Genomic DNA, 27,952 nt, shown 5'->3' with positions numbered 1-27,952 from the left:
ACTTTCTATCAAACCTAAATTCTGGAACCATAAACTTTATCCAACAGTAAATTTGAAGGTATACTGAATTCATAAATATGATAGGTAACATGTGCTTTTTGAAATTTCCATTCTGCAAACACGTAAAGCCAAATTTAGTCAAGCTTTGTTGTGCCTTAAAGTTCATCATTCTAATCACTTGTGCCACGATCTTTAGGAAACACTGTTATGCTTCTTTTACAAGTGCTCTGAAATGGCAAAATTGCAGCATAGTGTTTTGTATTAGAGTAATACAATAGTTGGATTATAGTGGTTAGCTTTTTTTTCTTACCATGTTTAATGGGAGACTAACGTGTACAGCCTATAGCGCTAAACGATTTCTGAAAGGTAACATGAATGTGCTCTCTTTATAACAACACATGTCTGCAGTAAAGCATTCTGTCAAAACAAGATTAAGTTGTGATGATTACCATTGTGATGTTAGTCTGCTTGATGCCATCAGCTCCAGTTGTTGGTGGAACTGGTTAGACCTCAGATAGAAAGCGAAAAATGTTTGGAATTGCATTCATGTTTTTAATAGCAGCCTTTTGGCAATTTGCTGAACAACATCACAACAAACTCACAATGCACAATGGACAGGACAAGTTAAAAAAAAAAAAAAAAAAAACAACAACTCACAATGCATGCAGAGACCCCTCCTTGGCTGCAATTGATAAGTCTCTGAGTCTTATCATCCGTCAAGTCTTCAAGTGGCGGTTTTTCAGACTTGCATGAGAAAGCAACAAGTGCAACTGTAAACACATCAACATCCAGGTTTATACTTTAACCAACTAACTTAAAGTACAATGAATATAAGTTTATCATTTTCCTTTTTAAGACATTTGATCTGTTTGTGGTCCTTCATATGTGACAGAGATCATAAAACCCAGACCTTTATAAACATTATTTGGAAAATTCCACCCATCCATTCTTTTTCAGAATGAGCTGAGTCCCTTTCTGGATCAGGGGGCAGCTAGAGCTCATCCCAGGTATTGTTGAGCGAAGGCAGGATACATACTTACTTTGAAGATTTAGAAGGCTTTCTTTTTGACTATTGAGACGTCACTAACACTGTTCTATTTTATCGCTTTCATCTCTAAATCTAGACTTCACAGGAACATTCTTTCACAATCCTGGAAATTCTCTGGAACTGTTAAGCGCAGAAGGCTTTAGAAGGAAATCTTTTATCTACCAAGTGCATGGCACTACTGCAGCTGTGTGTGTGTGAATGGGTGAAGGTGAATGGGTTGATTCTTTAGGTCCTTAAACTCCAAAAAAAATTGTGCTTTTGGTGTTTTTAATATGTTCTTGTATCATTTTTCTCAAGATGTCTTTATATAAAGAAAATTAAGATTAAAACTGCGTTTCTGAATACCTCTTTATTCATATCATGGTGAATCAGGAGCAGACAAAGAAATGCTGCTGAAAAATACTTGTAGTTATTACGTAAAATACAGTCGACCACAAACTCACCAGGGACAATAAGTATTTTATGGCATGACAACACTCAAGCGTCATTATTTTAGAAGTGTTTTTTTTTTCTAAAAGTTTTCAAAGGTTATGTAGTATTAAGTCATGTACAATTTTATTCTTTCAATAAGAATTGAATCTTCTTAATGTGCTTGAAGAAGACTTGTAAAAGACTTGAACTCGCAAATATGTTAGTAGAATGAAATTTTAGGTTCTGACTTTCTGCTCAAACCTTTATTGTATTTAGTACAAAAACAAGATTCCTGTTAAAACTGCAGGACTGTTATTATCTTTAATTGCTTTAAAATTTCAGACCACCAGACAACCCATGTTGTTTTATCAGCAGTTAATGAATTTCTGCTGCCATCTTTAGTTAATTTTTGTTGTTGTTATCTTTTCTTTTTCTTTTTTACATAAATGTAAAGGATTAAGAGTGGGGACTGCGACTGCACCTGGAACCCATCACTTATCTATGCAGTATTTAATTCCAGTTCATTACCAGCCACTTTGTCAACTACTCCCCACCGATTTGGTCTTTGTCCTGGCTTGTCCCATCCATCCATCCATCCATCCATCCATCCATCCATCCATCCATCCATCCATCCATCCATCCATCCATCCATCCATCCATCCATCCATCCATCCATCCATCCAATGTACATACCGTATGTGGTTTATATCGCTGCACACTCCTGAATGAAGATAATTCAGAGTTTTTGAAGTATCTTTAATCTTTGTTTGTTTACAATCTTTTCTGAGATCTCACAATTTTTGCCATCACACATGCTTTTTTCCCCTCACTGAACTCCCCTTAGCCTCCATTCACCAAACATCCCATTTCAGGACCCCTTAGCTGTCCAAACGGCCTGAATCTCAATGTCCCTTTTACATTCTTAAAGCACATTAGATCACTTGTGGTCATGTGTTGTCTACCAAAATATTTATTTAATAGATGGAAAGAAAAGGGTTATTGAGTTTTGGTAGCAGCAGCAAAAAATGCATTGATAATGAACTTTCGAAGGTTGCAAGCATGATTATTAAAGTAAAATTATTTATTGTTCACTTCTGCAGTTTATTTTTTTATTTTTATTTTTTGAAATAGATTATTTAGATGAACTATTCTGAGAATGACTAGTATTCCAAGGGGGTGCTGATGAGTTTCACCCAGTGAGGGTCCATGGGTTATGTGAAGAATAGTTAGAAACTGCCTTTAACTTTTATTACACTAATGGTTTAAACTTAATTCACTGAGCATGTATTGTCATCTCAAAATTATATTACATTTGAAGACAGCACAGCCAAACAGTTTCTTCTCATACTGCCTCTTTTCTGTGCATATGTGATCTGCTGAGCAGGCCTCAGACTTATCTTCACTTTAGCCTTGGAGCTTCTCTCCAGCAGTAACCCGTGGGCGTGATTTTCACACGAAGTCCATCGGACGAACTTCTGAATATGCAAATGCAGGGTTTTTATACCAACCCCATCCCTGAGCTCGTTGGTTCGGACTTTGAATGCACCATGTTCATCTGTCTGTCCCCTTCGTGTTTGTACGAAGTAAAACCTCCACAAAAGATAAGTAACTGTCTCTGAGTCATTATTCATTAATTTCTGTGTGCAGGAGGCTGAAGGGGAACGAAAAATATTCCTATTTTACAGTCCTGTTTAGAATCTCCAGTTTCCTCACAGGTTAGACTTTTCACGCCAGTGCGTAGCGACCAGTAATAATTTAGAATAAGTAAATGTGTATATTTCTGGGTTCTTTATTAAAATGAATTGAAAACTAAAGATAAATTTGTATCATTTTTCAACATGTAAATTTCACTCTTGTGATTATGGTTGTGAAGGTTCTACCTGAAATAAAAAGAGAAAACGTTTCTGATTAAAAGCCTTTTTTTAAACATTAACCCTTTACTAATTTGCTGAACATCAAAACAAACCCACATTGCATGCAGAGGCCTCTTCTTCTTGATTTTAAGTCCCAAGTGTCTGGCCTCCTTCCTCTGTCAAGTGTTTAAATGGTCGTTTTTGGCAAGTGCATGAGAGAGCAAGAAGTAAGAAGACTGTAATCACATAAAAACACAGGGTTCTACATTTAAAAAACTTACTTCAAGTATGGTGACATTTTGTGCATCTTTTCATTTTAAGATCTGCTTGTGGTCCTTCACACGCTACTGAGATAATGAAACTCGTAACTTTACACACATATTTGGAAAATGACACATTCACAGTAACCCTTGTGCTATCCTAGGCACTTTATCATTGGGAGCTGGGTCATCTAGACCAGGGGTCACCAACCTTTTTGAGACCGAGGGCTATTTCATGGGCAGTAAGTGGTATGAAGGGCGCCACAATTTGAGGCCTTCCTTTTGTGTGCCCTATTTTTATTTTCTCATTTTACACACAAAAACATGCATGAATTTTCTAGACTTGTATTACAGGGGGGGTCAAAGTCAGTTGCAGAAGGGGCCTAAATCCATAACACACTTTAGGTTGCAGCCAAACAAGATAAATATTTATTGTACACACTAAAGCTAAACTTTAAACCTTTAAAACTTTAACTTAATTTAAACTTTTTAAACATAAATGTGAAGAAAAACAGACAGGAATATTAATCCAGAATAATAAATATATTCTGTCAAATGATGCAAATATGAACAAACAAAGCCAGCCATATTATCAATTAGAAATAATAAATCAAATTATTCCATTTTCTTTGCTCTTTTGTCATTTTCTTAGAGCTCAACTCCTGACATCATTTTTAGCAAGTTCATTTCTGCTTGGTGTGTGATGATCTGTGAGAGTCTCTGGTCTTGTGTGTGTCTTTGGTCCTGTGTGTGTCTCTATGGTCCTGTGTGTGTCTTTGGTCCTGTGTGTGTCTCTGGCGTGTGTGTGTCTCTTTGGTCCTGTGTGTGTGTCTTTGGTCCTGTGTGTGCCTTTGTGAAAGGTATCAGAGGGATTTGATTATTTAAAAACCTGTTATTGTGCAAAATCATGTTTAGGTCTCATAAAACATTAAAAACTAAATCACAGAGCTCATCACTGGGATTACTCCAGAAATATTTGGCATTTTTCTAATTTTGTGCAACACCAACAGTAAAAATCCTCCAAAATCCTCAATACTTTCATAAATAAATGATCGATTGTTTATTTATGGTCTGAAAAAGTGCAGCTGTTTTCCAGCCTGCATTACCTGCTGTCTTTATTTATAAGTAACTATCACCAACTAAACAACCGTAAAAATAAATTTATATGTGACAGACAAGACAAGACAAGCCTACAGACAAGTGTTGAAAATGTCCGCAATAATTAGTAAAAAATGACATTATTAGAATGAGCTGAGTAATTTAAGCCACCCCATGATCCAGGTGTTGCGCAATGGTCTCCATGCGACATTTCACCTCGCAACCTGCGGCCACTACCCCTCTCCTCCTCACACACACATACACACGCACGCCTTTTTCTCAAAGGCGGGAACGCTGATTCGCAAGTTTCAGGCCGTTCCATACAATGCCATATATTTCACGATAGCAGAACTAAAGTGCCACAATTACTAATAGCAAGCACTGAATCGCCACCCTCTCCTATCCAGGCAAGTACTGTTGCGCCAGAGTCTCAATTCACTATCCTCTTACTGAGGAGCGGCTCCACTGGACATGTCCAAACCTGCTACCCGTGCCTCATGCAAAGCACAACCCCAGTTTGTCGAAAACGACACTCACATAAGTTAGCGGACTATCATATTTGTCTGTTCAATTTGAACACACCCACCACCAGCCAAACAGCATTAACCTCACTTCTGCTCACAGCTCCCTCACTTATGGTGAGCGATTTAACACACCAAGATTCCCCACTTCCCATGAGTCTTAGAAGCTGAAGGCGGGGATAACCCCCAGATCGCAACAATATATTGATTTGCTATGTGAGCAGTGCTATTTTTGGAGCATTCCCATTAAATTATATTACCCTTCCAATCATTTTTTTACATTCTCACTTTAACTGGGACAGTGATCTTTGTGTATTTTGTGGAAATGATGTAGAAACTGTGGAACATCTTTTCTTTGAATGTTTGCATGTAAAAAGTTTTGGTCTTCTTTTCATAATTGGCTTGAATCCAAAAATATCATCATTAACCCTTTACATTGGAATACAATTACAATTTGATTACAATTAATTGACAAAAATCTGGACTTTCTGATTAATGCACTGATTGTAATTTCAAAGCATTTTATTCATACTTGTAAATTCTTAAAGGTAAAACCTCACATTAATGGATTACTCAACCATCTCAACCTAATCTCTAAATCTTTACATTACATGAATCATAACAACGCCCAGACATTGCGTAATTTATTTGATTTATTTAAACTTTTGTAATAGACCCTTACTTTATTATTTTTTAAGTTATATTTGTTTTCATATTTGTTTTTTGTCTACCTTTATCTCAGAATTGATATTGTTGTCATTGATAGACATGCCGTGGTTGTTTGTTACGACGGAGTTTTAGGGCCACGGTGAGGAAAAAAAATTCTGGCCAACATGACGAGATTAAAGTCGTCATGTCGACTTTAATATCGTCATGACGAAAAAAAACTCGACACAAAGTTTCGAGAAAAAACTCGTCGTGTAGACATAAAAGTCGAAATAAAGTTTCGAGATCCCAATGTTGCGCGAGAGCAGTGAAGCTGAGTCTTTCAGGAGTATTCAGTGTTATGGCTTACATTAGTGAGCTAGTGGCTTTGTATTTAAGAGTTTACAACAGAGTTTTATGGCCACCAAAAAAAAGTAATTTTCTTAGGAGATAAAAACTCGTAAATTTACGGGAAAAAAGTCATAGATTAACAAGGAGAAAACACCGAAGTTGTCTGTTTATCGGAGCCTAGTTTGAAGATGAAATATGTGGAGCCTTTTGTGAAGCTTTATTTCCGGATTATAGGTTTAAAACAAAGAGATTCTGAGTCTTTTGGCGACTCAAAATCAGATTATTTTCCGTGTAGCAGTCTTTCCGGGATTCGGTGTCAGTAAAGCGGACTTTCATATGTAAAATAAGGAGCTCAGAGACAGGTTTGGGTGTAGAGGACCGCTGCAGCCTTTATTCTCCTTTTCATTCACATAACCTGAAATTCATCTGTCACATTACGTCATGAACCTGTCATCCAAACACCAATGCGGAAGTAAACAGTGTTACATACGCCCCCTCCTGCAGATGAAGCAACCCGTTTGATCATTAAAAAACAAGGATGAATGAAAATAGTCTGTTATATTAGCATTACAACGTTGAAAAAGGCAAAAAGTGCTTCTCCTCCTCAGACGGAAGCGTCACACAAACATAGAGATCTGGTCTTTGGTGGAGGAAGAAAGGATTCAAAGTCAAACAAACAGCTGCAGGGACACCCGATGGCTATCGGGCTGCAGAGATCCTGCAAACCAACCATCAATAAATAAAACTTTAATGAATCGTAAATCAATCAAATTAGCCTCCAGACATTTGGAACGTTATCAATTAACATTCAGCTCACCTGTTCAACAAAGTTTAGTCGGTCTGCTCTGCTGCTGCACGGCGTTCACCTGCTGCTCTGCATGATGCTCACTTCCACAATAATCTCGTAAATTTACGAGTTTTTTTCTGTCGCGCGCAACATTGCGACTTTAATCTCGAAACTTTATTTCGACTTTTATCTCGACAAGACGAGTTTTTTCTCGAAACTTTGTGTCGAGTTTTTTCTCGCCACGTTTTGCCAGAATTTTTTTCCCTCACCGTGGCCCTAAAACTCCGTCGTATAGTTTGTTGAATATTTGCTTCAATTAAAAAAAAAAAAAAAAAGATTTTTTTTGGGCGCATTTTATGCGGGCGCCAGTGCGCCCGCGGGCAAAGGGTTGGTGACCCCTGATCTAGACCCACTAAACAGTGCTCTGAACCTTTTTTCTTCAATGATTTGTGATCTTCACTGGTGTCCATGGATTACATGAAATCTTTCTACCTTTATCCACCTTTGTCATGGTAGGTTGAACACGTCAATGTAAGGGTGGGCTCATCTAAGATAGCACAAGGGTTAAACATGAAATAAAAATGCTTTTATTACCAACCAAATACACTTTAAAGAAGTAATTAAGTTTCTTTCAGTTCCAGTTACAGTTTACATTTCTGTTAAATAATATTTAGTTGATTTATTTAGGTCCTAAATTATCTCAGGAATCCCTAAAAATATTCACATTTTCTAATGGAGGTAACTGTTACACAGTTAAGTGTGAAATACCCACATAAAGCATTGTTCCAAGCGATGTTGACAGCACATTTTTCACATGGGGAAAGTAAGCTTTATATATGGTGCTTAAGGAAATAACACAGCAAACCCCCCCCCCCCCCCCCCACACACACACACACACAAAAAAAAGGCCCTCTAGTTATTTCTCTGTTATTACTATAAACAACTATATTTTAGTGCTGTGCGACTACATTTTAGTTCTCAGGGTTTATCCTTCAAATGAAATGCTTACAGCTTAAGATATAAATGTACTCACTCAAAAATGAAAGTGGTCCAGCAGTAATAGGTCCTATGGCAGCTTTCCCTAAGTGGATTTTTCTAAAATGGCGTTTATATCTGCCTATTCAGTCAAACATCACCACTTCCAACATCTCACGTCCAATATTGCTCCTTTGGTCTCGAATCACCAGAGGCACTGAATATTTGCCAACGGGGAGTGCCTTCAGGTTGACGAGGCCACCTTGCTGACCTGGTGAAAGACAATTATGCAGCTGCTTTATGCACTAATTTAGTTTTATGGATTAACAGATGTGTACTGACCATAAGCAGGATCTAGTTTCCATTGCTTCATATCGTCATAATCATCAAGGAAGAAAGAAAAGGGTCCAATATGTGGATCAGCATCCAAGTCCTCTACAGATAGCAAAATTTTGTTGATCTTGTTTCCACACATGATGAGGCTGTTGTTGACCAGCTGTGGCTTGTGGTCATTGATGTCCTCCAGCTGAATAGTGATGGTGCAAGAACTTGAGGCTGGAGGATAATCTTTGGGGTAAATTCAAAGAAAGTTATGCCTTTATAAATTAGATTTGCAACTAAAGCATTTTTGTATTTTGCTCCAGACTGTTTCAGTACCATCATCTATGGCAGCAATGACGACTTTGAAAACATTGTCAGCATCCAAGAAGGGTGATTCTCTGTCCATCTTCTTAGTTGCTCTAATTTCTCCAGTTTTATCATCAACAGACACCCAGTTAGCTGGATCTTCTACTAGTACAAACCTGGAAACAGTTGGATAAATTAGAGTTCAAACTTTATGCAGACAAGCAGGATGCACCGTCTATGGACAGAATGCAGACACTTTACCTGAAGGAAGTAGAGTCTGGATCATGAACCTCCTGGGTGAAGAGAACCTTTCCTGGTTCAGACTTTCTCAAACACATCTATTTTAGTTTTCTGAAACTCTGGTGGCTCATTGTAAGCAATAATTAGAACTTTGACATTGACTGTGTCAGGAGGATAAAGTTTGCTTCCCTGTTTAATCAATGTCCCATTTTTACACTTAGAAAAGGGTTCAATGTTTTCTACCCCAATCTGCAAGTTGACCAAACTTGTTTTTCCATATTTCTTTTTCTGCAAAAGACATAAATCAATGATATTCAAAATCAAGATGTTTGGTTTTTTTGTACTAGTGTGAATAATTTAACAAACGTCCAAACTTAGATTGTGTCACATATCCCAAAATGCCTCAGCACGGCAACCTAACGTTTTTTAGCTAATTCAGCAGGTGGCGGCCATTTGTAATCCGGAGGCTGCAGTCAAATTTTTACACGCAGCACAGTAGCCTCTTCAGAAAAAAGTTATAATGGCCACCGGACGATATTTTTGTTAGTGGTCAGTGGCCCCAGTGACACATTCGGAGGTCACGCAGTCTAAGACAGGTGAGTAGTAGGAAGGCAGCAGCACAATAATTGAGGAGGGTCTCCAAGGTCCCCCAAATCATCCGATAGTTGGCCGATTTCAGACTGCCACCCTTCTGCCCCTGTGCCGTCTGATTGTTAGAAGTTTGTCTCGTAGTAGAGTGGACACTCGACGAGGGCTGTTGACATGGGCCAGGGGCCCGGCTTTGACCAGACGTCAATGCGGCGACGGATTGATGCTTTATGGGGTTAGCACCACAGCGACTACAAAACCTGTGTCTTGACGAATTGCAGTTGATGCTGAGAACAATATGAAGAAGACAGAAAATTGTGCTTTCTGCGCTACTTATTGAAACAGAGCAACATGCATAAGAAGAAGTTGTTGGATGAGGCCGTGGTTGCAATGCAGTGCTGCTCAGACAGTATACAGCCAGTTTATATAACCCCAGGCTACTGGGGTTATATAAACGGTGATCTGGCTTCCACAGCCCTGTGGCTGCCCAATTTTGTAATTACGTCATCCCCGCCTGACTGATAACTGCCTGACTGCTGTCGTCTACATTCATGACAATGTCAACATTTTTTTTTCAAACGAGCGGCAGCAGCTAATCTTGAAGATTCATTGCACAGTGGCAGTTGTATTTGTGACAGCATTAGTGAGAGCAAATGGAGTTACCTTAATGATGCTCAAAATACCCTAATTTGTTACTGGGTCTGTTTCCATCTTAAACGCCAGCCATCAGTGTTGGGAGTGTCTTTGTCATCTACTGCCAATCTCAGAAGGTCATAATAGGTCTCCATCTCTGCTGCAAAAATTTGGTACTGAAAAAAAACATTAACTTTTATATACCTAAATTCAAAATTAACTTTCAAAGCAAACCAATAACATTTATAAAAGGAATTCTTACCTCTCTCTCCTTGAACACTGGCATTTTTATGTTTGTGTTAACAATATTCAGCATAATAACAGCAGTGGAGGACAATGGAGGTGTTTCATGATCCTTTGCTTCAAGAGTAACACTGTACTTGATTTCTTTCTGGAATACAAAAATTATTCATGTACCTTTGAAATGTGATCGATTCGAAGCATTTATAATAAACGTATTTAAAAATAAAAGTCTTTTGGGTTTACATCTTAGTTAAAACATCCAGTAAAGTTAAGATGGACCATTCTTTCATCCATCCATTTGCTCTGAATCTTGGGCTCTGGTGGATGCTGTGCAATCACACTGATGTTAAATCTTGAATTTAGTGTATTTTCCTCATCCAGGTCTTTGGCAATCACTTCCACCAGTAATCCTAACAGAATGAACAGAAACAAGTACATTAATTCGAGAAAAGACATGAATAAATTTATTTAAAATATTATTTTGTATTATCAAATTCTAAACTTAATAGGGTTTCTGTGTTAGCCTTTACTTAACTATGGAAGCTTTGACTCAATCTGGAAATGTGTTTATTTTTACTTGTTTCTTATAATGTGAACTCGTCTTCATCTTGGTTTGCCTCCACAGTAACAGTTTCAGGAATATTTATAAACTTTGGTGGATTATCGTTGATGTCTTATACGTCCACAATAATTGCTAGTTCCTTGTCTATTTTTAGGTTGGTCTGTGTGTCATGCACATCAAAAAGCACCTGTGGATTAAAACAGCATGGTATAATCATTTTTCTATTGAATGTTCTTTTGTTAAATAGTGGTCTGATTTCCTTTTTACTCACATAGAAGCAGGGATGTTTCTCTCTGTCAACAGGTTTGTGCAAGAAGATTTCTCCAGTCTTTTCATTAATGCTTAAATATTTTTGATCCACAGCATCTCCATTTATTTCAAAACGAAATTTTTTTGCCTGCTGTCTTATCATTAAATATCTATGAGTGACATAAAATAGTGTTGATTTTTTAATAGCTCGTTTTTAAAAACAAATCTCCTTTGAAAGAGACAATCATATATTTACCTTCGAAAGAAAATATGGATAGGTAACGTTCATTTCCTCTTCAATTTGAATAGTAGACAGGACCCATCTCCTTTTAGTGCGCAACAAAACATCCTGTCAAGGCAGAAGGTAAGAGGAACAACATCCGTATTTGAAAAACTGTTTGCAGATGTTGTCTTTCAAATTTCTCACAAATGTACCCGTTTTTTCCGAGCATTATCGCAACCATTGCAGAAAGACAAAGTTGGAAATACAACCTGCAAACAAAAAACGAAACAGAAAAAAAAACACACAATAACAAAATCACCATTAAATTCTGGCTGTCAACAGAAAATGTTTTAACAAATCAATTCATTAGGTCTGCATTTGCACACATCTTGCTCATTGAGACAAAAAGGGATTTGTTCAATAAAATGTCAACTCATCTTTTGGTCACTATTATTGGTTACCAGTGGCTGAGTAACAGTGTGGGGTCTTGGGCAAGACCCTTTGTGCTACTTCATAACTATGTAGTCAGGCCTGGTTCCCCCTGGGCAACGTCTAAAGCAGGGGTGTCAAACTCCAGGCCTCGGAGGCCGACCTCCTGCTGGTTTTTCAGAAATCCTGCCTCATCTGCTTCTAATTACCTGGATCAGATGTGTTTAGTCAATAAGGAGCTTTAATGGCAGATTGGTAGGAAAACATGCAGGACACCGGCCCTAGAGGCCTGGAGCTGGACACCAGTGGACTAAAGGGATATGCCGAAAGGTGGACAACAACATTAGTCATTCTTATCTTATCCCATTCTTATATATTATTTTTCTTTTTATGATGTCACAGTACTGCTGCCCAGTTTAGTTTAGTCTGTTGTCAGATAAATGCATCTAGACATTAAAGAAAAACACAATTATGAACAACAAACCACAACAAGAATCAAGTTTCTCATGCACGAGGGAGAGGAGCAAGAGTGACAGAAAACGTCTACCACGCTTCTCTTCTCAAAGGTCTGCCTCTCCTCGTGCTGCTTTTATTAAGAACACAAGTGGGAGGTAACAATTCAAGACAAAGACAAAAAGTTCATTAGGGGGTGTCGTCAAATGACCCTTTTGGTTGGATTCTGAGTTCAAACAGTATCCCTTATCAGCTGAGGACAGTGTGTCGTAAAACCCCCTCTGCCTGGCTGGGGATGAGAAGCAGATGACCAAACACACAACTGTTTTTAGAAGAGGTAAAAAGGTCAATCTGAGTTAACATTTAAACATACATTTAGACAAATACATTTACACAATGATAATAATAAAACAATTTCCTTCACATACTCCCTCCATTTTATCATTGATAAATGTCACCATCTCAAATCCAATATCACATCTCTTGTCAGTTTTCTGTGACATCTTCATTTTCATAACACTTTCAATTTACACTCAGATGAGAAGTTCCTTTTTTTTTCAAGTAATTTCAATTTCAAAATCATTACAGTCATCTTGTTCTCCCTTTAATAACAAGTTGTATTCTTGACTCAGAAGAACACTTTGTACTCCACCATTCACTGCAATGGAAATCATAGATTGAATACTAGGAAAAATGCACATAGTGAACACACAACATATGATCAGTACCATAAGAATAGGTGTCACTATTTTTAACAAAAGTTGCCACCAGGAACCAAAAGCAAACCAGGAGAAGAAATCCCAAGATTGGGGTTTCCTGTCATCCTGCATTGCCTGCTGAACCTTTTCAAGTTGATGTAATGCTTCAGTGATGCTGTGACCTTCATCTTTTCCCCAGTATTCCAATGTTTATGGTCTTCAGGAACATGTGATCCCCAAATGGAATCATGTGGCTTGACATCAATAAGGTTGCGTCTTTGGCGCAGGTGAGGCTCATGGACTGCAGAAACTATGAAAGTGTGACCTGTGACCTTTACAGAAGCACAAATCCCACTCCAGTCTCTAGGCAAACTGAGGTAGAGGGCCTGCCCACATAACCAAAGCATTTGATGAACCACAAAAGTACCATTGTTACCTGGAATTAAATCTAGATTAGATCCAACACAACGTCCTCTGGGGCAGGGAACAGCATAACCATGGGAAACTCTGTCATTGATTATCTGGACTGTGAAGGGAACAAGAAGTTCATGACACATCTTACTCGGCAAAGTTCCTAAAAACACTGTTCCATTGTTAGTTACGCAATGTGGAAACACAGTTCCTGGTTCCACACTAGCATATGGAGCAAATGGTTTTTTCAATATCAGTTTTTTAAACTGATACAAACTCTTACAACTCGGTCTTACAAGAGTACCATTTGAAGTGGTGACGGCTCCAGTACTAATATACCCTCTGGTACTATATTCAATAACACAGTCGCTTTTCTACTCAGAAAATTGCTTTGCCTGTAAATTAGGATGTAGGGATGAAGTTGGAATTACAGAACAAACATAGCAATCAGATCTATTCTTTTCCTTAGCCAGTAACATAACATACCTATACCAAGAATTTCTCATATACAGGTGAGTTATGTTCATTTTTGGACTATTCAAAACATCATGTTCATCAATACTCAGCCATCGTCGAGAAACATTTAGTCTTTCCTCGTTGGTGGTTCTTCTTGCAGGTGGATAATGATTCCAAAAGAACCAAATCCTTGTGGCGGCTCCTGTCAGGAATAGCAGGAACAGTAAACAAAATAAACTGTCTCTTAGCCCAGTTGGACACGCCATGGTGGATATGTACCTATCTTCGGGAGGGAGAGGTTACTAGCACATCACCTCCTCAAGTCCTCTAACAGTGTAGGATCCGTGTAGTGCAAAAGAGATCTGGTGTGCTTTCTTCCCTAAGACTAGGTGGATCTCCCGGTTTCACTGACGTTGAGACAAGCAGCTTCTATACAGCTGCCTCCCTTTGTAGTCAGACTTCCCCACCTAGCAGTTGGAGTTAACCTCACCCAGATGCTTTTTCTTGCAGTTTAATAGATGGATCCAAGACGTCCTTTCAGCAATCTTTACAGCTGTTGGTGTAGTCAGCAGGACTTGGAATGACCCTTCCCCCCGTGGGCTGGATCAACACTTCCTTTTTATGGCCTTCACAAACACCCAGTCACCAACCTGCACTGGTGAGGTGTCCTGTGGAGATAAAAAGGAATCTGGCACTTGATTTGTCCTTTGCACATCTTTAGTGGTAAACATTTTCCTGAAATAATTCACTAAATTTGCATCATCATCTGGAGAATTTTGCTGTGTAGGATCAGGATCTGGTAACCTATAAGAACGTCCATACAACATTTCAAAAGGCGTTAAAGGTTGACCTGCTGTGGGAGTGATATGCATGCTTAGTTGAACTAAGTCTATGCAGTCAGGCCACTGTCTGTTTGTCTCTTTCATGCATTTCTTTAACTTTGATTTGATAGTGCCATTAGTTCTCTCAACTAATCCTGCACTCTTTGGGTGATAACTACAATGTTCTTTAAATCAATACAAAGACGTTGAGCCATTTTGTCTATCACTTGATTTACAAAATGTGTACCATTATCACTTCTTATCACTTGTGGTGTCATGGCTACAGAACACTTTTCGAACCCAGATGCTGGAACCCAGAAGAAACACAGCGGGAGGCAAGCGTGGCAGGTAAGAGGTTTAATACGTGGAGCAGAAAACAGAGCGTGAGCAGGACTGGATGTCGGTTCCAAACTAGAGGCAGAAGTTAGCGGCGTCACTGGTGGATTTCTCCGTAGGCAGATGCTGGTGAAGGATGGGATACTAGAAGAGGCAGAGGCTCGTGGTGGGACCGCAGGAGAGGACAGATTGGCGAGACCGGCTGGAAACTGATTCTGGCGACCACTCGTGGTACTGGATTCCTGGAGGTGAGTAGAGAGAGACAGTTTTTAGTCATAGACTTGACGTAACGAAACAGACAATAGCTTGACTTGAAGACCAACTATGCACCATCAGGGGCAACGGACTGGCGAAGACTGATGATCCTGTGGCTCCTTATGAAGGCGGATGAGATGATGAGGTAAGTGGTCGCAGGTGGGGAGAATCAGCAGCCAAGCGGAGAGGAGAGGGGGAGGAGTCCGACAGAGGCACCATATCAGTATCCCCCCCTCAACGACCGCCTCCAGGCGGTCAAGGGCGGCGATCAGGGTGGGCACGGAAGAAAGCCTCAATGAGCGAGGGGTCCAAAATAAACGAGCGGGGAATCCAGGAGCGCTCCTCCGGACCGTAGCCCACCCAGTCGACCAGGAACTGGAATCCACGACCCCTACGACGGACATCCAAAACCTGGCTGACATCATAGGCCGGAGCGCCGTCGATGACCCGGGCGGGCGGTGGGGAAGTGGACGGCGGGCAAAGAGGACTGTCCTGGACTGGCTTGATCTGAGAGATGTGGAACGACGGGTGGACCTTCAGGGCTTTGGGTAAACGAAGACGGACACAGGTAGGGTTGATGAGTTTGTCAATGACGTAAGGACCGATGAATCGTGGGGCCAGTTTCTTGGAGGATGCCTGAATGGGTATATTGCGAGTGGAGAGCCAAACCCTCTGACCAGGTTGATAGTCGGGTCCCACCACCCTGCGACGGTTGGCGATCCGGCAGTTGCTCTCCTTGGTGCGGAGGAGAGCGGCCTTCGTCTGAGTCCAGACGCGTTGACAACGCTGGATGTGATGGTGGACGGAAGGCACTGCCAGATCCAACTCCTGGGAAGGAAACAGAGGTGGCGAGTACCCTAGGGCGGCCTCAAAAGGAGAGATCCTGGTGGCAGATGAAGGATGAGTGTTATGGGCATACTCTATCCATACCAGGAAGGTGGACCAGTCCTTTTCATTCTGTGCCGCCAGACAGCGGAGAGCTGCCTCCAGCTCCTGGTTCGCTCTCTCCGCTTGGCCATTTGACTGGGGATGATAGCCGGACGAGAGACTGACCGTGGCCCCCAAGGCCGAGCAGAAGGCCTTCAACACTTGAGACGTGAATTGGGGCCCACGGTCGGAGACAATGTCCATAGGGATGCCATGGTGGCGAAAAACGTGGTTGACCATTAGGTCAGCAGTTTCAGTGGCCGAGGGGAGTTGAGGAAGGGGAATGAAGTGAGCCATTTTTGAAAAACGATCAACAACAGTGAGGATAGTTGTGTTACCGTGTGACGGGGGGAGACCGGTGACGAAATCCATGGCAAGATGGGACCAGGGTCGATTGGGAGTGGGGAGTGGATGAAGCAGACCTGCCGGAGCAGAGGATGAAGATTTTGATCGGGCGCACGTGGAGCAGGCTGCTACATACTCCCGCACGTCCTTTTCCATGGCAGGCCAATGGAACCTTTTGCGGATAAGGTTAAGAGTCCGGTGAATTCCCCCATGGCAAGCCAAGCGGGATGTATGCCCCCAGGTGATGACCTCGGACCGGAGATCAGCAGGAACGAACAAGGTACCCCTGGGGACAGGAGGGTGGTCATTATTGTCTCTCAGGGCTTGGAGTACCTTGTTTTCGACGTCCCACGTGAGGGCTCCGATGACGCAGGTGGAGGGAAGGATAGAGGCTGGGGCGCGTTCTGAAGGGCTGTACTTATGGGACAGGGCGTCAGGCTCGACATTTCGGGATCCGGGTCTGTAGGTGATTACAAAATTGAAGCGGTCAAAAAAGAGACACCAACGAGCTTGCCTGGAGTTGATCCGTTTGGCTGAGCGGAGATAGGCCAGGTTCTTGTGATCGGTCCATACGATGAATGGCTGTTCTGCTCCCTCCAACCAGTGACGCCATTCCTCCAATGCCAGCTTGATGGCAAGTAGTTCCCGGTTGCCGACATCGTAGTTCTGTTCTGCCGGTGATAATTTGCGAGAAAAAAAAGCACAAGGTTTCATTTTGTCTGTTGAGTCTTCCTTTTGGGAGAGGACGGCCCCCACATCGGTATCAGAAGCGTCGACCTCGACGATGAATTGGCGAGATGGGTCAGGTTGGATGAGGATGGGTGCGGATACGAACAGTTCTTTCAATTTGTCAAAGGCGTGTTGGGCTTCAGTGGACCAGACAAAGGGGTGAGAAGTAGAAGTAAGGCGCGTGAGGGGAGAAGCTATGCTGCTGTATTTACGGATAAAGCGCCTGTAAAAATTGGCGAAGCCTAGAAACTGTTGAAGTTTTTTCCGAGTGTCTGGAGGAGCCCAGTTGGTGACGGCTTCTAACTTAGCAGGATCAGGTCGGATGCAACCGGCCTCAATGATATAGCCGAGAAACTGAACGGTTGAAACATGAAACTCGCATTTCTCAAATTTTACATAAAGCTGGTTTTCCAATAATCTCTCCAGCACGAGACGTACGTGATGTTCATGTTGGGCCTGATCATGAGAATAGATGAGAATGTCATCTAGGTATACGAAGACGAACCGGTTAAGGAAATCATGGAGTATGTCGTTAACCAACCTCTGGAAGACTGCAGGGGCGTTGGTGAGGCCAAAAGGCATGACCAAATATTCATAGTGGCCTAAGGGGGTTTTGAATGCAGTCTTCCATTCGTCGCCTTCTTTGATGCGAACCAAATGGTACGCATTGCGGAGGTCTAATTTAGTGAAGATACGAGCTTGTTGAACGGAGTCAAAAACGGATGTGATTAGTGGCAGGGAGTATTTATCTTTGACTGTGATCTGATTAAGTTCGCGGTAATCGATGCAAGGCCTGAGTGTCTTTTTTTTTTTCTCCACGAAGAAAAATCCAGCCCCCACAGGGGAGGAGGAGGGTCGTATGTGCCCTAGCGAAAGCGCTTCCTGGATGTACTGTTCCATGGCGTTTCTTTCGGGGCCCGACAGGTTGAATAGCCGCCCCTTAGGTAGAGGAGCACCAGGAAGGAGGGTAATAGCGCAATCGTAAGGTCTATGCGGGGGAAGGGCGCTAGCCTTAGTTTTACTGAAAACCGCTTTTAAGTCGTGATAACACGACGGAATGGAAGCAAGATCAACTGAGACGGGACTCTCGGTATCAATGGAGCACACACGGGGAACCGCGGACAGTAAACAGTTAGCGAGGCAGTACGAACTCCATTGAGTGACAGATCCTTGAGCCCAGTTAAATTGGGGATTGTGCAATTTAAGCCAGGAGAACCCTAACACTATGGGAGTATGAGCGGACTGGGTGATGTAAAACTGAACTGATTCCCTATGATTACCTGAAGTGACGAGTAGAATGGGCTTGGTACGGTGGGTGATACGAGACAGGTGTTGTCCCCCGAGGCCAGAAGCTTCAATGGGGGTTTCTAGGGGCTCTGTGGGGATAGACAAGTGGTTAACTACATGAAAGTCAATAAGGCTCTGTTCCGCCCCAGAATCTACGAGGGCCCTAAGATCATGAACTTGGAGATCGAGGCATAACTTGACAGGTAAATACAAAAATTCTTTACCAGAATCTGTGGCAGATAACTCCCCTCGCGGCCTGTCGTCTAGCGAGGGGCTTGGGAGTTTAAACGTACTGGGCACCCTGAGACTAAATGGCCTTTAGCCCCGCAGTAGAAACAGGCTCCAGCTTCGCGTCTTTTGCGCCGCTCCTCTTCTGACAGCCTTGAGTGACCAATCTGCATGGGTTCATCCATAGTCTTGGAGGGGACAGGACACTCAGCATACGGGCCTGGATTGATCGGTGGAGCGTGGACTGACTTAGTCGGGAGACGTGGAGGCGGATGACTTCGTTCTTTTTGTCGTTCACGTATCCTAACGTCCGACCTGAGAGCGGCGGAAACTAACTCCTCAAAGGATCGTGCTTCCGGTTGAGAACAAAGGTGGTCTTTAATTTGTTCATTCAATGACTGGTAGAAAACACCTTTGAGGGCCAGATCGGGCCAGCCAGCTTCAACCGCTAGAATGCGGAAATCGATGACGTGATCGCTAACAGGACGGTTCCGCTGTTTGAGTGCAAGCAGCCGCCGGGTCGCCTCTTCCTGTTTACGAGGTTGGTCGAATATCAGGCGGAATTCGCCGAGGAAACGCTCATAAGACAGGTGAGAGATGGGATTGGCAGAGAGAAAGGCTTGGGCCCACTGGAGAGCTTTACTTCGTAGAGAATTGATGATGAGTGTGATCTTACTGTGGTCGGTCAGATAGAATCGGGGAGCTTGTTGACATATTAACTGACACTGCAGCAAAAATCCTCCGCAGGCTTCCACATCCCCGAAGAAAGGTTCCGGTTGGAGTCGGATGTTTTCGGGTGCGGACGTCGATCCGGAAGCTGAAGAAGCTGGGATGACAGGAGTATGGGCTGTGGCAGGCGAAACCTGGGAAAACTGGCTGGTTATTTCATGTAAGGTCTGAGTCATACCATCTAGGCGATGAAAGAGATCCTGCTGGGCCGCAGCCATTTGTGACAGAGCGTCCGCTTGACGTCCCAGCATAATGCCTTGTTGGGAAACGGCTAATCTGAGTCCTTCTGGGTCAGCTGGGTCGGAATTATGGCCAGTCCGTTCTGTCATGGCTACAGAACACTTTTCGAACCCAGATGCTGGAACCCAGAAGAAACACAGCGGGAGGCAAGCGTGGCAGGTAAGAGGTTTAATACGTGGAGCAGAAAACAGAGCGTGAGCAGGACTGGATGTGGGTTCCAAACTAGAGGCAGAAGTTAGCGGCGTCACTGGTGGATTTCTCCGTAGGCAGATGCTGGTGAAGGATGGGATACTAGAAGAGGCAGAGGCTCGTGGTGGGACCGCAGGAGAGGACAGATTGGCGAGACCGGCTGGAAACTGATTCTGGCGACCACTCGTGGTACTGGATTCCTGGAGGTGAGTAGAGAGAGACAGTTTTTAGTCATAGACTTGACGTAACGAAACAGACAATAGCTTGACTTGAAGACCAACTATGCACCATCAGGGGCAACGGACTGGCGAAGACTGATGATCCTGTGGCCTTATGAAGGCGGATGAGATGATGAGGTAAGTGGTCGCAGGTGGGGAGAATCAGCAGCCAAGCGGAGAGGAGAGGGGGAGGAGTCCGACAGAGGCACCATATCATGTGGTATGCCAAAAGTTGGGATTTTTTTTTTTTTTACAAATAACTTTAGTTACTGTAATAGCATCTTGTGTTGCACATGGAAAAATTTCAACCCATTTGGAAAATGCATCAATAATCACTAAACAATATTTCAATCCCTTGCTTTTATTCAATTCAATAAAATCCATATGGATTGTATGGAAAGGAAAAGTTGGTTCAGGAAATTTTCCTCTCTTAGGTCTAACATTGCCTTGGGGATTATGACGCATACATGTAACAAATTGTTTACAAAAAAATTTTGTAATAGAGAATAAATCCATAAGTTGTTTAATATGTCTCTAATAAATTCATCCTAATTCATCCTCCCCCCTGTTGAATCATGGCAAAGCCCATGACTCAAAATTGCTGCCCATTTGTACATGGATTTTGGTAAAATAGGTTTTCCTTCTGTGCTGACATAAAGACCTTGTTCTACTTTGCTCCTTTTTTCAACCATAAATCTTTTTCTTGTTTCGGTGCGCTGTATTGCATTTCTTTTAAAAACATCAGCGGTTGCATCTGCAGTCACATCCTCATTTGTGCATATTTCTACATCTTTTGTTGCAGCTTGCTTTGCTGTTGCATCTGCAAAGGCATTCCCTTTAGAAGTATGATCTGTTCTTCGTGTGTGTCCCTCGCATTTACATATTGCTACTTGACGGTAACATTACAGCAGTCAATAATTCTTTCAGTAAGTCTACATGCGTTACTGGTTTTCCTGTTGATGTTTTAAACCCTCTGTTCTTCCACTGTTGACAAAATAAATGCACTGTAGCAAACGCATATTGGCTATCAGTATAGATTGTAACTGGCTTATCTTTAAACAGTTTGCATGCTTCAGTTAAGGCTGTCAACTCTGCTGATTGTGCTGAGTAATTTCCATGCAGGGGTCCTACCTTCAGAACCTTATCTTGAGTTACAACAGCAAAACCCACTTTGTTTCTGCCTGTTTCATCTTTCTTTGCTGACCCATCAACAAAAACTATTTCCCCCTCAGTTAGTGGTACATCCGATAAGTCTGGTCTTGGCTTGTATACTAAAGTTGTTTCTTGTAAGCAATTATGAGGTTCCCCATCTTCTGGTGTAGGCATAAGCGTAGCTGGATTCAATGTAGTACACCTTTCAACAGTCAGGTGAGGCTGTGAAACTAATGTAGCTAAAGATGATAAGTGTCTTGCTGGTGATAAAAATGTCATTTTAGTTTGTAATAGTAAAACTGAAACTGCATGCGGCACATACAGAGTAAGCTTGTGGAAAAGCACTACTTCAGCTGAGCTTTCCACTGCCATTGCTGCTGCTATCACTGCTTGAACACAAGGAGGTGTTGCTCTTGCTACAGGATCTAATTTTGAAGAATAAAATGCCACAGGCCTCTGTTTATCTCCTTATTTGTGTAACAAAACAGTTGTCATTAATCCATCTCTACAGTCTACAGTGTGACTGAAAGGTTTACTGTAGTCTGGAAGAGCTAACACTGTTGTTCTGGCTAATGCTTGCTTTAATTCACAAAATGCTTTTACACCATGTTCTGTCCATTGAATTTTATCATGAGCTGCCATAGGTGCTCCATAAATCAATTCTTGTCGTGGGGCTGCTATTTCAGCATAGGTTGGAATCCACATGCGACAGTAATTACATAACCCTAAAAATGACATAATTTGTTTCTTTGTTAAGGGTTGTGGTGCCGATAAAATCGCCACTTTTCTGTCTTCATTTAATTTTCTACCCTGAGATGTTAAAGTATGGCCCAAATATTTAACTTGTGGGGTCCATAGCTGTAATTTGTCTTTGTTTAATTTGTTTCCAGTCTCTGCCAAATAATTCAATAAAGCTATGGTGTCTTTTTTACAAAACTCCTGTGAGGTTGATGCTATGAGAATGTCATCTACATAAGTTATGATTTGATTTAAGAAAATCATGGTAATGACTTCTTATTACAGTTCTACAAGCCCCTGAATCACAAAGAAATACAAATGGTTGTCCCTGAACATAAAGAGTTATTTCTGGCTTTTCCATAAGACAAACTTCAGTGAGATCTAAAAATTCATCAGTAATTGGTTGAATTTCTAGTTCAGATTCATCTTTTAACTTGTCATTACTTCTTCCATCTAGTCAATCTGATTTCTTCCTTTCAGGACAATCTATCTCTCCCAATGATCTCTCTGTCTACAAATCCAACATCCATCATCAACCTGCTCTGACCCTCTGTTGCTACTTCCTCTAAACCTTCATCTAAAACTTCCTTTTCCACGACTTCTTCCTCTGTTCACATTCCTTCCAAAAAACACATCACTACTTTCCACCTGCCAAAATGTATGTTCACTTTGATTCCTAAATTTCTTTCTATTCACCATCATTTTTTCTGCATGAACAGCAAAATTCATAAAGTGTTGTAGCTCCTGTTGGTAGATCAACGTAAAGTTTCCTTATCTAGTCTGCAATCTCTGGTCTCATAGCTTGCAGTAAAGCTTGTTTCAGCTACTGTCTATAGGGACTTTCATCATTATCATTATCTCTGAGTCCACTATTAGCTTTAAAACTTCTTCAAATCTGACTCTAAAATCAAACACTAACCCTCCATCGTTTTGCGTAGTTTCACCAATCTTTCCATAATCAGGTCTCATTGGAAAGGCTTCTCTAATTCTTAGTCCTAAAAGTGTTAGACTTTGAATTAACACTTAGATTGTTTTGCGGAAGAGGTCTGGGTGGATCGTCATCATTCATAGGATTCCTTTTTCCCTTTACTTTTGCCCAGTCTGCTTTCATAGCAGTCATACAGGCTTGCTGACATTTAATGCCATTCAGATGATAAGCTCTCTGAACTTCCATCATTTGCCTGTGAGAGATAACTCCCCTCACTGCCTTCCTAACATCCTCTAATGTCCAGGTGCTAAACAAAAGAAGTGTAGGCCTCTGGCCATCTTCTCCAGCTCTGGGATTGGACACTTCAATGATTGGAAATGTCTCTGCAACTTTAGATGACTCTCCAGCTTCTTCCAAACCAACCCCCATAGTTTTACTCCATTCAAGTTTTTTCCCTTTTCTTCTTAACATCATTTTTTTTGTTTTTCTGGTTTATTTAAATCAGTCACTGGTGGGTAAAAACCCGTCAACAGAGGAGCATTTGTCCCCTGGTAGGGAGGAGGTGAGAAATCAGCTGGTTTCTGCTCTCCCCCCCTTTTCATCCTGCCCCTGCTCGGTCTGCAGCCCGCTGCAGCCTGCTGTTGCAGGGGTCTGAGTCTCACAACTGATTTATCCTCCTTTTTTTTAGCAATCAGACATGCGTCTCTAGTTTTACTTTTCTGAATGCCATTCTTTATTTTTCGTTGCTTCATTTAAGCACAGTTTTGCACAAATTAATGCTTCACTATTTTTTTTTGTTTCTTTTGTATTTTTTATTTTGTTTTTAATATGTAACCTTTGAACTAATTCAGTACATTCCCCTTAAAATCATAGCTTTATCCCATTTTATCAAGAATGTAGTTGAATCTGGATGAACTCTTTCCATATAGTTTTAATCTCATGTTAATTTAACTTTTTTATTTGAATTCCCCCTTTGGTTTTATCTTTTTTATTTACGTTAGTCGCAGAATGTGATCAGAACCAACAGAGAATTTCTCTCAGGACCGAATTTCACTCCCCGTGCAACAAGCTTCTAGGTCAGACCTATTGTCTGATCCAGTCACACGTTTAGGGTCCTCCCAGGAGCAAAACCCGTTTTAGACTCTGGGTTCTTTTCACCTAAAGCCTAATGAGATGAAATCTTGTTCTACTTCAACAAGCAGCCTTGTGTTAACACCGCAAGGTTTCCAGCTGCTCACTGTTTCGAACAATTTCACTCCATTCACACATGCACTCACATTCACACCAAAAAAAACTTTTTATTTATTTTTGTTGTTCTTTGTCTAGGCCTTTTAGGGACTTGAACCCTCTTACGCGTTTTAGGCTGTAGGACTCGAACCCACACCTTTATTCAGAATTTTGGACTTTTCGGGGACTCCAAACCCACACGTGTTTTAGGCAACAGGACTTGAACCTGTTCCTCAGAATTCTGGGCCACTTCGGGGACTCGAACCCCTGAATAAGCGCTTTACTTGCCTTGTCGTTGTGGTCTGACTGGTTAACGAATAACGTCAATCCGGACCCAGGGATAAGACCAGTCGATTGGCCGGCATAGAATTCACTACGACGGACTTTCCTCCGGAGACCTGGTCTCACGGGCTGTGCACAGACTTCAATCGGCATGGTCCTCCCCCAAGGACGCAGATATGTTGTCATCCGGCTCGAATGGACCAAAGAATGTCAGATAAATGCATCTAGACATTAAAGAAAAACACAATTATGAACAACAAACCACAACAAGAATCAAGTTTCTCATGCACGAGGGAGAGGAGCAAGAGTGACAGAAAACGTCTACCACGCTTCTCTTCTCAAAGGTCTGCCTCTCCTCGTGCTGCTTTTATTAAGAACACAAGTGGGAGGTAACAATTCAAGACAAAGACAAAAAGTTCATTAGGGGGTGTCGTCAAATGACCCTTTTGGTTGGATTCTGAGTTCAAACAGTATCCCTTATCAGCTGAGGACAGTGTGTCGTAAAACCCCCTCTGCCTGGCTGGGGATGAGAAGCAGATGACCAAACACACAACTGTTTTTAGAAGAGGTAAAAAGGTCAATCTGAGTTAACATTTAAACATACATTTAGACAAATACATTTACACAATGATAATAATAAAACAATTTCCTTCACATCTGTTTAGTTAGTTTTGTTTAGAATTTTCCTATTAAATTCTTTGTAGCCATTATCCTTATGATACAAAGCCCATTGAGACGATTGTTGTTGTGATTTTGGGCTAAATAAATAAAATGGAATTGAATTGATGAGATTGGAAGAGGCTGCAAAAGGGTGTTGTCCACAGGCAAGATCAGGAAGCCATACAGCAAATATAGTCATTTTATAGTTTCCTCTCGAGTCTTCTAAATCATTTCATAGATTTAAAAGCTACCAATATTCTCCACCTGCTTTAGTTCTACCTGTCGTTTCCAAATAAGACCTCATATTTCTTCCTTGCATGCGAGAGTAGAGATTTTGTAATTCTACTCTGTTGCAGTCTGGCAAATGTGGCAGAAGCACATGAAAGAATGAGGAAGGCTGTTTTGGTCAGTCATTCTGAAAATGTTAACTGAAATATTCAGTCATTTTGCTAATAGCTTTCCAAAGAAAGGGTATCTAAGTGCACATACCCAAATACCTTTCTGTCCTCCCGCTTCTTCAACTCTTTCAGTTTCGTCTAAAGAATACATGTACTTTTTATTGGGTGACGGACAGATAGACATTTAGATCCACTAACTAAAGAATGTTTTTGTATATCTTAATACAATGTTGCAGAGTCTACATTTGCTGTAAATGTAAATGAAATTGACGTTGTAATGCTTTATTCTTTGAAACTTTTCAACCTTTAAACTAAAAAGCACAAATTTCCTTGAAATTGATTTAAAGAAAAAAAAAGTTATAGAGATCCAAATTATATTAAAGATCGTAAAGAACATTTTTAGTCAATGCTTACCGAAAGAACCAGAAAGGCTATGCTGATCTTGATGAGCATTGTGGCTTTCCTCTGTTAGAAATGAAACAACAGAACAACAAAAACTGGAAATAGACCTGGGAGAGGAAAAGCCCATTCTTCCTGTGGGTGACTAATTGGCTACAGATCTTCGACGTAATCTTCTTCTGGATACTAAAGTATTTGCTGCTTAAGCCTAAAACAAATCCATATACCTTTCATATATGATTTGTTTTTATGTGTTTTTGTACAGTTCTGAAACTCTGAACATCCTCAGCTGAACCTCTTAGCTCAGACGAGCATCCTCCAAAACAATACTTGTTAGTACGTCTACATAGTCTAGCCAGGACTCCCTTGAAAAAGAGATTCTTAATCTCAATGAGACATTTCCTGGGTAAATAAAGGTTAAATAAAATAAATAAACATAACTCATGGAGCTAGAATTAATGGGAAAGTAAATCTTTCAGCAATAAAAAGTGAAATAATATTTAAACACAGTCTGGTCCTTCTGGTCCTTGAGCGTCCGCCTTCTCCAAAATTACAACTGTGGGTGAGCCTGGTCGGGCCATGTTTGCAACACTCCTTGTTGACCCCCACTTCTCTTGGGCGTCCTCCTCCATGCTCTCTCCTAGACCAACCGTGGGCTTCGTGGGTGGCTGCGTGGAGGGTGGGTCTCCCTTTGGGGGGCCCTGGCTTATGCCTGGGGTTGGGGTGGGAGATGCTCAGAACTCCTGGGTGGTGGTGGGCTGGCCGTCTGGGGCTGGGGGTGCTCTCATAGGCCCTCCTGGCGTGGCTCTTCCGGCTGGATTGACGCTTGCTCTCTCTGTCCCCCCATGCCTCCCTGCTCTCTGGCATCATGGCCCCTGTCGCGCGTCCTGCTCGCCCAGGCCTGGGTGGTGGATGTGATTGCCCAGCAGGCAGTTTTCTGTCGATCTGCTTCCGTGCAGGTGTTGGGGAGGTGCTGGATGCTGCTGCTACTACGGCGGGGGTCTTGGTGTGGGGAGGACTGGGCACTGTCCCTTTTTATTTTTACATTCCATCATCAACCCCAGAAGAACATAAACACTCACTCGAGCACAGGTGCGATCTCTCTGTTCTTCCCTTCATTTCTCTCTCTCTTTCTCTCTCTCTCTATATATATATATATATTTATATATATTTATATATATATTTATATATATAAATACAGGCTCAATGGGTGACATGTCTGGTTAGTATGCTGGCCATGCAAGAACAGGGATGTTTTCAGCTTCCAAGAATTGTGTACAAATCCTTGCAACATGGGGCCGTGCATTATCATGCTACATGAGGTGATGTTGTTGGATGTGCGGCACAAAAATGGGCCCCAGGATCTCGTCACGGTATCTCTGTGCATTCAAAATGCCATCAATGAAATGCACCTGTGTTCTTCGCCCATAACATATGCCTGTCCATACCATAACCCCCCCACCACCATGGGCTACTCGATCCACAACATTGACATCAGAAAACCGCTCACCCACACACGGTGTCTGCCATCTGCCCAGAACAGTGTAAACCGGGATTCATCCGTGAAGAGAACACCTCTCCAACGTGCCAGACGCCATCGCATGTGAGCATTTGCCCACTCAAGTCGGCTACGACGACAAACTACGTATCTCGATGAGGACGACGAGCATGCAGATGAGCTTCCCTGAGACGGTTTCTGACAGTTTGTGCAGAAATTCTGTGGTTATGCAAACAGATTGTTTCAGCAGCTGTCCGAGTGGCTGGTCTCAGACGATCTTGGAGGTGGACATGCTGGATGTGGAGGTCTTGGGCTGGTGTGGTTACACGTGGTCTGCGGTTGTGAGGCCGGTTGGATGTACTGCCAAATACTCGGAAACGCCTTTGGAGACGGCTTATGATGGAGAAATGGACATTCAATTCCCTAGCAACAGCTTTGGTGGACATTCCTGCTATCAGCATGCCAATTGCACGCTCCCACAAAACTTGTGACATCTGTGGCATTGTGCTGTGTGATACAACTGAAGATTTCAGAGTGGCCTTTTCTTGCGGCCAGTCTAAGGCACACCTGTGCAATAATCGTGCTGTCTAATCAGCATCTTGATA

The 27,952-nt window shown here is 41.8% G+C and overlaps 1 long non-coding RNA gene across 1 annotated transcript; it reads right to left on the bottom strand.

Annotated features, from left to right (window-relative positions):
• Positions 1-12,745: 12,745 nt before the first annotated feature.
• On the bottom strand, positions 12,746-15,289 carry LOC105354408. The gene is made up of 2 exons (XR_002290562.1): positions 15,249-15,289; positions 12,746-15,160 (listed from the first exon to the last, which is right to left on the bottom strand). It is a non-coding gene; the product is annotated as an uncharacterized LOC105354408 (long non-coding RNA).
• Between the last annotated feature and the right edge of the window lie 12,663 nt (positions 15,290-27,952).

Source organism: Oryzias latipes, chromosome 7 (genome assembly GCF_002234675.1).
Source record: "Oryzias latipes chromosome 7, ASM223467v1".
NCBI lineage: Eukaryota > Metazoa > Chordata > Actinopteri > Beloniformes > Adrianichthyidae > Oryzias > Oryzias latipes.
The sequence above is the reverse complement of the archived record's forward strand: the minus strand, read 5'-3'. Positions and strand labels throughout refer to the sequence as shown.